The sequence below is a fragment of the Protopterus annectens genome, chromosome 16.part0 (genome assembly GCF_019279795.1).
Source record: "Protopterus annectens isolate FY-2018-M chromosome 16.part0, PAN1.0, whole genome shotgun sequence".
NCBI classification, from domain to species: domain Eukaryota; kingdom Metazoa; phylum Chordata; order Ceratodontiformes; family Protopteridae; genus Protopterus; species Protopterus annectens.
Genome location: NC_056750.1, coordinates 95445776 through 95457850, shown reverse-complemented (window position 1 = coordinate 95457850; position 12075 = coordinate 95445776). Strand labels below are relative to the sequence as shown.

Below are 12075 nucleotides of genomic sequence, written 5' to 3'. Positions count from 1 at the left end.
GTGCCTTTCTACCCCTTCCATGCATAGACTCTGCCAAACAAGGGACCCCCTTCTTCAAATAGCCCACCAGCTAGGCATAATCATTAACTCTAATACCTACTGTTTCTGGTTCAAGTTCAAGATTGTATTGGAGCGAGGTTGGACACAATTTAAACGAAGGTTTTCCTAACCTCGGGCAAAATCCAGTCCCTGAAACTTGGTCATATGTAGCCTTCAACCTCAATTGCTGACGGCATAATTGGTCTTACAAGAGTTGGGGTCCTTGGCATCCTCAAGTACCATCATGGCCATGGCTCGGTTGCACATGAGGGTACTTCAGTGGACCCTTCCGGTTCAGTGGTCCCTGCTAAATCTTCCATTGTCTCATGCTATTTGCGTATCCCTGGCATGCAGGGATTCTCTTATGTGGTGGATTTGTTCCCCGGATGATCTTTGTGGTCACACCTTTATTCTGTCTGCCCCTTTGACCACAGTGACCACTGATGCCTTCCTACTCTGGTGGGGGTCATTGCTTGGGAAGGACAGTCCAAGGCACGTGGTCTTCCCACAAGACTCTGCATGTTAACATCTTGGAGATGAGGGTGGTGCTCCTAGCACTGCAAGCTGTCCATGCCAGTCTTCCACTTGGGACGATTGCTATCCAGACAATGTCAGTTAGTACATCAACAAACTGGGAGAGTCATGTCTTATCCCCTGTGTTACAAAGCCATGAGAGTGTGGCAGTGGGTGATCTCTGCCGGCCGTTTTCTGGTGGCAGGGCACATTCCAACATTCTAGCTGACAGGCTCAGCAGGACTATCCTGACAAGTTGAGTGGTCTCTGAATCCTTTGGTAGCGAAACAGGTTTTTCTCAAGTGGGGTCAGCCTTGCTGCGATCTCTTTGCCTCTGCTTCCAATGTGAAGTGCAGTGTGTTTTTCGCTTTGAGCCCCCCACATGGGGAAGCCCCCAGAGATGCTCTGGTTCATGTTTGGTCCTCCAGTCTCTTGTATGCTTTTCCTCCGCTCCCTGTAATCCTGAAATTCCTTCAGAAAGCTAGCAGGCTGGGGAGCTCTGTCATCCTCATTGCCCCATTCTGGCCTTGTCAAGTCTGATTTCCTTCTCTGTGGTCTCATGTAGTGTGTCCACCCTATTCATTGGATCAGGCTCAGGATCTCATCTCTCTTATCTCAGGGATACCTCACCCAGACCTGGTTAGTCTGAAGCTCACCACTTGACTGCTCCAGTTCCCATGTTAGTCAGGACTCACAAATTATCTTCACTGGTTGAAAAGAAATTGGTTGCAGCTCAAACTTCTGCCAGGAAGGTTTATTCCAGCAAGGGGAAGCATTTTTCTATTTGGGCCTCTCAGCGTGATCTAGGTCCCTTTACTGCTCCAATTCTGGCGGTTTTAAAATTTTTGACAAGCATTTTTCATCAATGTGCCAATTCTTCTACAGTCAAGTTTCATCTGGCAGCTATATCCAAGTTTCATGTAAATGATACTACGGCTTCTCTGGCCTTCTAAGCTTTGCAAAGCATCTTTAAAAGGTACTGTTTTACTTAGGCCACCGATTAAGGAAGAACACCTCCTTGGGACATTAGGCTAGTTCTGTAAGCTCTGGTCTCGTCCCTTTCAAACCTGCAGCTTCATTGGATCTACCTATGTTCATTGTGTTACCTGCTGCAGTCATCACAATTGGGTTATCCTGCCGTCAGGCGGTCCTGCAGTCGGCCTGAATTCTAAAGTTTTGGTCCGGCATCGGTTGCTGTTGCTTCTTCTCTGACGTCAGTGTGCCAGGGGTATATGAGGAATCTGATGCCATTTTCTTCAGTCTTTCTTGCCATGCGGTGCCCGAAGCAGAAGCAGTTCGCAAGTGCCGGTCGGCCGACACCTGAGATTTTCGATTTGAATTTCAGTCCGAAGTCTTCAATAAAGCTAAGTACCCCGTTGGGAAACATTTTCTTCCCTCGGTCCGATGTCGGAAAAAGTTAACAATTGCATTTCTTGTGGGAAGCAAATACCTCATAAGGACTTCCATTCCTATTGTATTCCTTGTCTAGGCCCATACCACGATGTCACAGGGTGTCGGTTTTGCGCTAGGTTTAATAAATGAACTCAAAGCAAACTTGGTAACCACAAATCCAACCACGGAAAACTTGAGCAGTCCAAACACTGGAACGTGCGCTGTTCTTTTAGAAACACTGACAAGTTTATTGCACCAAAACAGTACACTAATACACTGAAAGAAGTTAACCTAGGTTTTGTCCTACATTCACGGACTTCATCAGAACAAATAAGTCCAAACTCCCACTCACTTTAAAAATACCTATGAATTAAACAATAATTCAATTACATCATTGGTATCCATAACATTAAAAAGACATGCTCCTTAACAATGTTTTCAACCAGAACCATGTTTTTAACTATAAAACTCGTATACTTATTATAACAATTACATTTCGCACAAATTTCATATCTAAATCGGACCGTATATTTAGTTGGTCAACAAAAGGAATTTTGAAATTTTAAATAATAAGTATATTAATGTATAAAACCATGCTTAACATTCAAAATAATGTTTAAAAATATTGAAAATAATAAATAAACCTTTTACAATAAACCTTTTAAAATTTAATCAAAGTTACTTATACTACAAGGGACCAGGTCTATACATGAACTTTATCCTAAAATATGTTTTAACTTTAACAAAGGGGAGATACTAATACTATCATTAATGCCTGGATAGGTGGTGGCGTCTAATCTTATTTGCCACTTCATTTCACTAATGTCCAAATGGACATCCAATACACACCCTTGAGCATCCTTAATTTGTTGTATCACACTTAATTTAAATTCATGTTTGGGATGCTGTCTAATATGTCTATACAAGGCATTAGTATTTTTCATATGTCTTGTGTCTAAAACATGCTCACCTATCCTTTCTCTTAATGTTCGACAAGTTTTACCTATATAAAATGCTGGACATTGGTCACATCTAGCAATATATACAACATTCCTACTAAAACAATCAAAATGTCCCTTAATATAGATAACTTCATGTGCTACTACTATTTTATTTCCTGTAGTGGAGATATGCTTACAAATACTACATCTTCCACACCTAAAATTTCCAACTGCCCTACAAGACTCTTCTCTATGAAGATAATTCCTTTCTAAAAGATTTCTGAAAGATCTATCTTTCCTATATATATTTATGGGTGGAGTTCTGATTTTGCTGGAAACATTCACATCTAACTTCAGTTCCCAGTTCCTTCGTATAACCTTAACCAGAAATTCTGTATCTACAGTGTAAGTAGTAATAAAATACAAACAATCTTTCCCTTCTCTTTCTTTACTTTTCTTTTTGCCAGTTCCCACATTAACTGCCTGTAAATCAATATCCCTGATTTCTTGTGTATTAACCTTTAATATAGGTTGATAAAATCCTTTGTCCCTTTTTACTATAATCTCCTCTTTTATAGTACTAACTAAAACAGCCGGATATCCTCTTCTTATAAACATTTCCATAATAAATTGTAATTCATCCTTAAATCTCTGAAAATCATTGGTCATTCTGGCAGCCCTAACCATTTGGCCCTTAACAATAGCCTTTTTCTGATGGCTAGGGTGCCAACAGTATATTCAGCATTATACAAGATTTCTGGACGATATTTTTATTGTTTGGAATGGAGATAGTAAATATTTTTAATTATTTTTGAAGTACATTAACAGCACTGTAGAATTTTTTAAATTTACATATACATATAGTTCTACAGAAATATGTAACTTGGACGTTCAGTTAGTAGTAGATCAAGATAAAAAGAGTCTTACATCTAATAACTATAGGAAGGCCACTTTCTCCAACTCTTATTTGAATTATCAAAGCTGGCACCCTAGCCATCAGAAAAAAGGCTATTGTTAAGGGCCAAATGGTTAGGGCTGCCAGAATGACCAATGATTTTCAGAGATTTAAGGATGAATTATAATTTATTATGGAAATGTTTATAAGAGGAGGATATCCGGCTGTTTTAGTTAGTACTATAAAAGAGGAGATTATGGTAACAAGGGACAAAGGATTTTATCAACCTATATTAAAGGTTAATACACAAGAAATCAGGGATATTGATTTACAGGCAGTTAATGTGGGAACTGGCAAAAAGAAAAGTAGAGAGAGAGAAGGGAAAGATTGTTTGTATTTTATTACTACTTACACTGTAGATACAGAATTTCTGGTTAAGGTTATACGAAGGAACTGGGAACTTTTGAAGTTAGATGTGAATGTTTCCAGCAAAATCAGAACTCCACCCATAAATATATATAGGAAAGATAGATCTTTCAGAAATCTTTTAGAAAGGAATTATCTTCATAGAGTAGAGTCTTGTAGGGCAGTTGGAAATTTTAGGTGTGGAAGATGTAGTATTTGTAAGCATATCTCCACTACAGGAAATAAAATAGTAGTAGCACATGAAGTTATCTATATTAAGGGACATTTTGATTGTTTTAGTAGGAATGTTGTATATATTGCTAGATGTGACCAATGTCCAGCATTTTACATAGGTAAAACTTGTCGAACATTAAGAGAAAGGATAGGTGAGCATGTTTTAGACATAAGACACATGAAAAATACTAATGCCCTGTATAGACATATTAGACAGCATCCCAAACATGAATTTAAATTTAGTGTGATACAACAAATTATTAAGGATGCTCAAGGATGTGTACTGGATGTCCATTTGGACATTAGTGAAATGAAGTGGCAAATAAGATTAGACGCCACCTATCCGGGCATTAATGATAGTATTAGTATCTCCCCTTTGTTAAAGTTAAAACATATTTTAGGATAAAGTTCATGTATAGACCTGGTCCCTTGTAGTACAAGTAACTTTGATTAAGTTTTAAAAGGTTTATTGTAAAAGGTTTATTTATTATTTTCAATATTTTAAACATTATTTTGAATGTTAAGCATGGTTTTATACATTAATATAATTATTATTTTAAAATTTCAAAATTCCTTTTGTTGACCAACTAAATATACGGTCCGTTTTAGATATGAAATTTGTGTGAAATGCAATTGTTACAATAAGTATATGAGTTTTATAGTTAAATCATGTTTCTAGTTGAAAACATTAAGGAGCATGTCTTTTTAATGTTGTTATGGATACCAATGATGTAATTGAATTATTGTTTAATTCATAGGTATTTTTAAAGGGAGTGGGAGTTTGGACTTATTTGTTCTGATGAAGTCAGTGAATGTAGGACGAAACCTAGGTTAACTTCTTTCAGTGTATTAGTGTACTGTTTTGGTGCAATAAACTTGTCAGTGTTTCTAAAAGAACAGCGTAAGTTCCAGTGTTTGGACTGCTCAAGTTTTCTGTGGTTGGATTAATAAATGAACTATCAAACGCCATTTTAACTTTGCACTGCATTACTTCGGTAGGAAATTTAATTATATCATGCCGTCGGAGCAACCGACCGCCATTCATAAAAATGCAAGGATAAGGACAGGCAGCTTAGGAATAAGCCAGACACTGAGGCCTCAGCTGGGCCTGTCACCGGTTCTCCGGTTTTCAGTGAGGTGCCTATGCAGCCCCTGATGACCACAGAGCTGGAGCCACAGACAGCTGCGGATTCCCATGCGGAGTATACTAGGCCGACGCAGCCATCTACCGACACCGGAGCAGAACTAGACACCGGTGCAACGGAAACACCTTCGGTTACAGAAGGTGTCTTCAGACTGACTACACTCACCATTAAATCTTATGCTAAACTTAAAACTCCTTTAAAACCAAAGAAAACTGTACATCAGTCTACAGCTCAAGGCCCCATGCCTAAGAAACAGATGCTTAAGATGGCTGAAGATTTGATTACCCTTATCAGGGGTTCCCATCCCCCTCCTGATAAAAGACCAAGACAAGAGGAGGATTATGCATCCTCTGACCAGGTTTCTCTCCTCAGATTCTTCTGAGGGAACAGGATTACACTTTTCCACCTTATGAAGATTCTGATGCTGAAGACTCTATTCCCTCAGCATCTCCCCCTGAAGACTACTCTTTTGGGGAAACTTTACATACCATGAGGGAACATTTCCACTGGAAGAGACCAGGATTACTCAGATTCTAAGAAAAGGGTCCGAGTGTTCCTTTTACTACCCCAGTACAGACCTCTTGCTATCTCGCCTGTCCTGGGTGATGTTTACTTGGTGTCTAGTTTAAATCCAGATTCTCTTCCTCCTGCTCCAGCCAAACCAGACAGATATTACAGAGTACCTGACTCTCACAAATTCCTTTATAAAAGCCCTGTCGCTGACCCAGAAACAATTTCCCAGGGTCCTAAGGGAGCAAAGGCTTCTATGGCTAAAAATCCTGTGCCCTCTGAAAGGGATTCCAGAGCCGTAGATAGATGGGGAAAGAAAATATACACCTCAGCTACTCTGGCTATGAGAGCATTAAATTGCCAGTTTCACATGTTGAAATATCAACAATTCCTAATGTCTCAGTTAAAACAAAAAATAAGCACACATTCAGAACTGCCTGAATTCAAGGAAATGCAAGATCTGTTGCATGCAGCTGTGAACAGGTGGGCAAACAAACTTTGCAATGCGGATTTGATTCATTGGAAGCTTTTTGTAGAGCAGCTGTTACTGGCTGTGTCATACGTAGATATGCTTGGTTAAAAGAACAAACCCTCCCTGACCATGTTAAAGCAAAATTATTGGATGTACCTTTACAGCAGGATGTATTTGTTGTCAAAGCAGAAGAGGTTTTAAAGAAAATGTAGGATAAGGCAAAGTCTATGCAAATGGTCAAGGATTTTTTGCAGGTACAACCCCCTCGTTTCAGCAGAAATTGGCCAACAAAAAACTGGTCCTTTCCAGCTTCAGACAGATCACAGTGGGGCAAATACAGACACCCAAGGGGCAGAGTTCAGTCACAGGGCCCTTACAAAACTCGCCAATGGGGTTTTGCTATCCAGAAAGGAGGAGAAGACAGGCCCCAAGCTAGCAGAAGACCAACCCAATGACTCTATCTTCAAACTACCAAGCAAATCTCTCCTGGTATCTCCCTTGGGAGGAAAACTAGCATTTTTTGCAGACAACTGGCACATCATCGCAAAAGACAAATGGGTTCTAAACATTGTCTCAAGGATACAGATTCCACTTTCATACCTTACCAAGGATCAAAGGAATGCCAAACCTGCCACCAAATCAATGGGCAGAGGCACAAAAACAACATTAACATGAGAGCCATTCAACAGGTACCTACACAGGAGCAAGGACAAGGATTTTACTCAAGACTCTTTCTAGTCCCAAGAAAGGACAAAGCATGGAGACCCATTCTGGATCTTTAAATTCTGAACACCTATCTGCAAGTACCAAAATTCAAGATGCTAACACTACAGCAGCTTCTTCCCATGCTGGACAAGAATGCTTGGCTAGTCACTTTGGAACTGAAGGAGGCATATCTGCATGTCCCTATCAGACAAAATTGCAGAAGATACCTCCGCTTCATTGCAAGTTCAATGCATTATCAATTCTCTGCACTGCCTTTTGGCTTATCTGCTGCGCCCAGGGTCTTAACAAAATGCTGGGCACCAGTAATTGCATACTGCAGACAAAGAGGAATTCAAATATACCCATACCTGGACGACTGCCTTGTTCAAGCAGAAAGCAAAGACATTCTTTTAAATCATCTGGCATTTGTCAAACACCTTCTAAGTTGCCTAGGGAACACAGTAAACGAAAAGAAATCAAAACTAGTGCCCTCACAAAGCATAATATTCCTGGGTGCCAGCTTGAATACATAGGCCCAGATGGCTTATCTCACGCCAGACAAGCAACTACAGCTGTTTGAATATTTCAAAATAATGGCAACAAAGTCCAAACTCCCTGCAAGAAAAATTCTGCAGGCCGTGGGATTCATGGCATCTTGTATACTACTAATACCATTTGCAAAACTGCATATGAGGAAATTACAATGGTGCCTGAAAAGTGTATGGACTCAGCACAGCCACAGCTTGGAAACAATGATACCACTCATTCCCTGCCTTCAACAGGAGTTTCTATGGTGGGCACAGGCATGTCACCTAAACAAGGGTCAGCCTTTCACCTTACCCACAGCCAGGCAAACTATGACAAGAGACGCATCGGACTATGCCTGGGGAGCACACATGGCAGGGCAGTGCATTCAGGGAAAATGGACTACAGATCAGAGGCTTCTGCATATCAATCAAAAAGAAATGCTAGCAGTACAGAATGCCCTAACAACTTTCAAGGACCTTCTACACCCAGGACAACTAGTAAAGACGGACAATGCCACAGTCATGTGGTACATAAACAAGCAAGGGGGCACACATTCATACCCTCTATGCAGGCAAGCAATGACCTTGTGGAACACTACACTGTCTTACCAGGTTCAATTACAAGCACAATTCCTGCCAGGAAAGAAAAACACATTGGCAGATGGCCTAAGCAGAAACATCATGGATCCACATGAATGGAAACTAGATCCACAAGTATTTGCAATGATAGCTCAAAAATGGGGACGCCCAGACATAGATCTGTTGGCAAGCCCCCACAACCACCAACTTCAAATGTTTTGCACAAGGACCTTCCATCCACTGGCTTGGAAAGTGGACGCCCCCTTATTCAGTTGGAAAACATTAACATTGTATGCCTTCCTTCCACTACCTCTTCTAGCAAAGGTACTGCTGAAAGTCAGATTAGAGAGGCCACAAATGATACTCGTTGCACCAGACTGGACACGCCAGCATTGGTACCCAGTTTTAAGGAACATGGCCCACGGCCCACCATGGATTTTGCCACAAATTCCTCCCCTGCTCACCCAGCCAGACCATCAGATTCTACACAGCCAGCTCAAGACTTTAAACCTGGCTGCATGGCAAATTACCTAAACAACCAGCCAACACCTTTATCCAAAGCTGTTATGGATGTCATTCTGGAGGCCAGGAGGCCCAGCACCAGGAAAACCTATTCAGACAAATGGAAAAGATTTTGCGCCTGGAACCAGGCTAAAGGCCTAAACCCCCATTGATCCAAACATCCCTCAGATTCTGCAATATTTAACTGAGATGTCACACAAAGGACTTTCCTTTTCATCTATTAAGATCCACGCCTCAGCAATTTCAGCACGGATCCTCCTTTATTCTCATATCCACTCCTAAGACAGTTCCTCAGAGGGGCTAAGAACTTAAGACCGCCAAGGAGAGCTCCAAGACCTACTTGGGATCTCAACTTTGTTCTGGAAAAGCTTACATTGCCACCCTTGGAACCAGCTTTTTCAGCTGACAATTTCTTTCATGGATAACTGCCCTACTACTAGCAATAACCTCAGCTGGAAGAGTCTCAGAGCTACAGGCACTAATGGCAGTGGAACCTTTCATCATTTTTCATCAAGACAGAGTCTCTCTACGAACTAATCCTTCCTTTATGCCAAAGGTGGTATCCAGTGTGGCCCTAAACAAAACCATTCACTTGCCCACCTTCTTCCCAAATCCCCAGAACAAAGGAGAAAGACTCCTGCACTCTTTGGACATTCACAGGCAATTACGTTACTATTTGGATAAAACTAAGGCTTTCAGAAAATCTGACCAGCTTTTTGTAGCCTATGCTACAGGATCACAAGGAAAAGCTATCTCAAAGCAGACCAGTTCAAAATGGATAGGGCATTGCATACATTTTTGCTACATACATCATGGGAAACCATTACCTGCTAACATTAGGTCCCACTCAACCAGGGCTACAACTACATCAGCAGCCTTTCTCAGGGGAGTGCCAACCAAGGATAGTCTGGAAGCTGCTACTTGGAGTTCAGTGTACACCTTCACCAAACACCATCACTTACCTCTGTACTCTAAGACTAGAGCTGGTTTTGCCACTGCAGTTTTGCAGGGCTTACTAGCTTCTTCTAACCCTGTCTGACTCCACCTCACATCCTTAGCTTTGGGATTCAACCCAAGTGTGATGACTGCAGCAGGGTAACACGATGAACATAGTACAGTTTTGTACCTACCATAAATGTAGATGTTCGAGTGCTCACCCTGCTGCAGTCCAGGTTACCCTCCCTCCATCCCCTCTGAATTAGCTGAACTTATCTCAACCACTCTATCCTGTACTACCTCTGTGGTGTATTTGCTTGTGCCTAAGGGTTTTGTTTTATTTTTATGTAGCTATATGCATATATACATACATATACATATATATATATATATATATATATATATATATATATCTGTATGTATTTTGCCTACCTATTGGGGGCACCTGACATCTGGGGCAAGAAAAACTGAAGAAAATGGCGTCGGATGCCTCTTACATACCCCTGGTGCACTGACATCAGGGAAAAAAACGACAGCAACCGACGCCGGACCAAGACTTTGGAATTCGGGCCGACTGCGGGACCACCTAATGGCAGGATAACCCAAGTGTGATGAATGCAGCAGAGTGAACACTCTAACATCTACGTTTATAGTAGGTACAAAACTGTACTTTCTTGTCATGGAAAACTGCTTTCTTGGTTGCCATTTATTTATTTTTATTTATTTTACATTTGTTAACCGGGTTAGTCCAACTGGATGGGGTCCATTTACAGCTGAGGCCTGGGGAGAAAAGCTCCACTTAAATAATACAACAGACAATGATAATACATTATGTAGAGTAAAGACTTTCTATTGAGCAGTAGTTTGTGCATAATAGAACAGTACGCAAAGAAAGATCATATCAGCAATATACACAAGTGCACATTGTTAGTCATCAAAATATACAGAGATCACAACATTATTTTCAAATGTAAAGGGATGGATACCATTACATCAGCACATCATGCTGTGACATAACCTGTTACTTTCTACACTAAAACCTGCAGCTTCTATTTCTTTTTTAACTTCTGCTTTACTACTCTTCTGTTATATGTTACCACTTTGTGATCTTATTTTTTGTATTGTGAAATTATCCATATCTGGCTACCTTTGCCTGTATTTCTCTTTGAATACATTTGGAGCTGCTTTTTTGTATAAATTTGGCTTTCTTTTCTCCATAAAGATTGCATCATATCAGATCTCTTTCGTTCCCATGTCCATATTTCTTCATAACTTTCAAAAATCTCTGGATTTTCTTCATTTTTCGCACTGCAGTCACTTTTTTCCATACAATCCAAGGTTTCTTGGTCTATGTAATGTTTTTCATGAACCTGTTGTATTAATGAACAACAATTTGCTTTTGACAGTTTTTCTTGTGCAAGTATTTTTCTTTCCTCTAATTTCTCTCTCAATATTTTTGTATATCTTCTGTCTGGAAATTTTGAGCTTCTTGCATAATAGTAGTAATGCATAATTTTTTTATCCTCAATATTCCACTCTATCATCTTTACGGCTTATTTTGGCTTGTCAGTTTTTGTGGACTACTTTCTTCATTGTGGAGCATCCTTCCCCTGAGCCTGGCTTAACCCCATTGTAGGAATGTTTCCATGTCTTACGTGTTCCACAGTGTCATTATTTCCCGTCCTGCCACCAGTGTCTACCAGGATTGGTCACTTTTTTTATCCTGGGATTTGTGCACTCACCTATCAGTTTAGTTTTTCACCTACTTCAGTCCATGATGTATGCTATGTAAAATATAGTCTATATGTCCGTGCAGCCTTTGTGAGGTTTGTAGAAAGAGTCCACCTTTTGAAGGTACTCATCAGAACTGGAGGATGAATTTAGTCCAACAATACTATTCTCCTTTGTTTGGTGATTTTATCATCTCTCCATTCAGACAACTTCCTTTATATGGAATCCATGCTGAGCCAGCAGACATGACACTAGGTACTCACATCAACAACACTGTTATTTGTATAGTGGTAAGAAAGATGGGGGGGGGGGTTGCAGATGTCTTATTCCGCAGGTTTGCCAACATCGGGTGTGATGTCCTCTATCTGGCTTAGAGGGGGAAGGGTTAAAGCTCAAGAAGTCAGTCTGGACATAAGGCCTTCTGTGACAGAAGTTCAAAAGTAAGAATTAATGCATCAGTGAATATTTTTTTCAGTTTCTTTCCAGCTTAATTGCACATTATTGATAATTGTAAGTGTATGGGGGCCCT

At 40.5% G+C, this 12075-nt stretch overlaps 1 protein-coding gene across 1 annotated transcript in view; it reads left to right on the top strand.

The window, feature by feature from the left end:
* Positions 1 to 12075, top strand: part of LOC122790520 (lysine-specific demethylase 3B-like) — a 1645389-nt gene that overhangs the window by 1041268 nt on the left and 592046 nt on the right. The gene's annotated exons all lie outside the window — the stretch shown is intronic.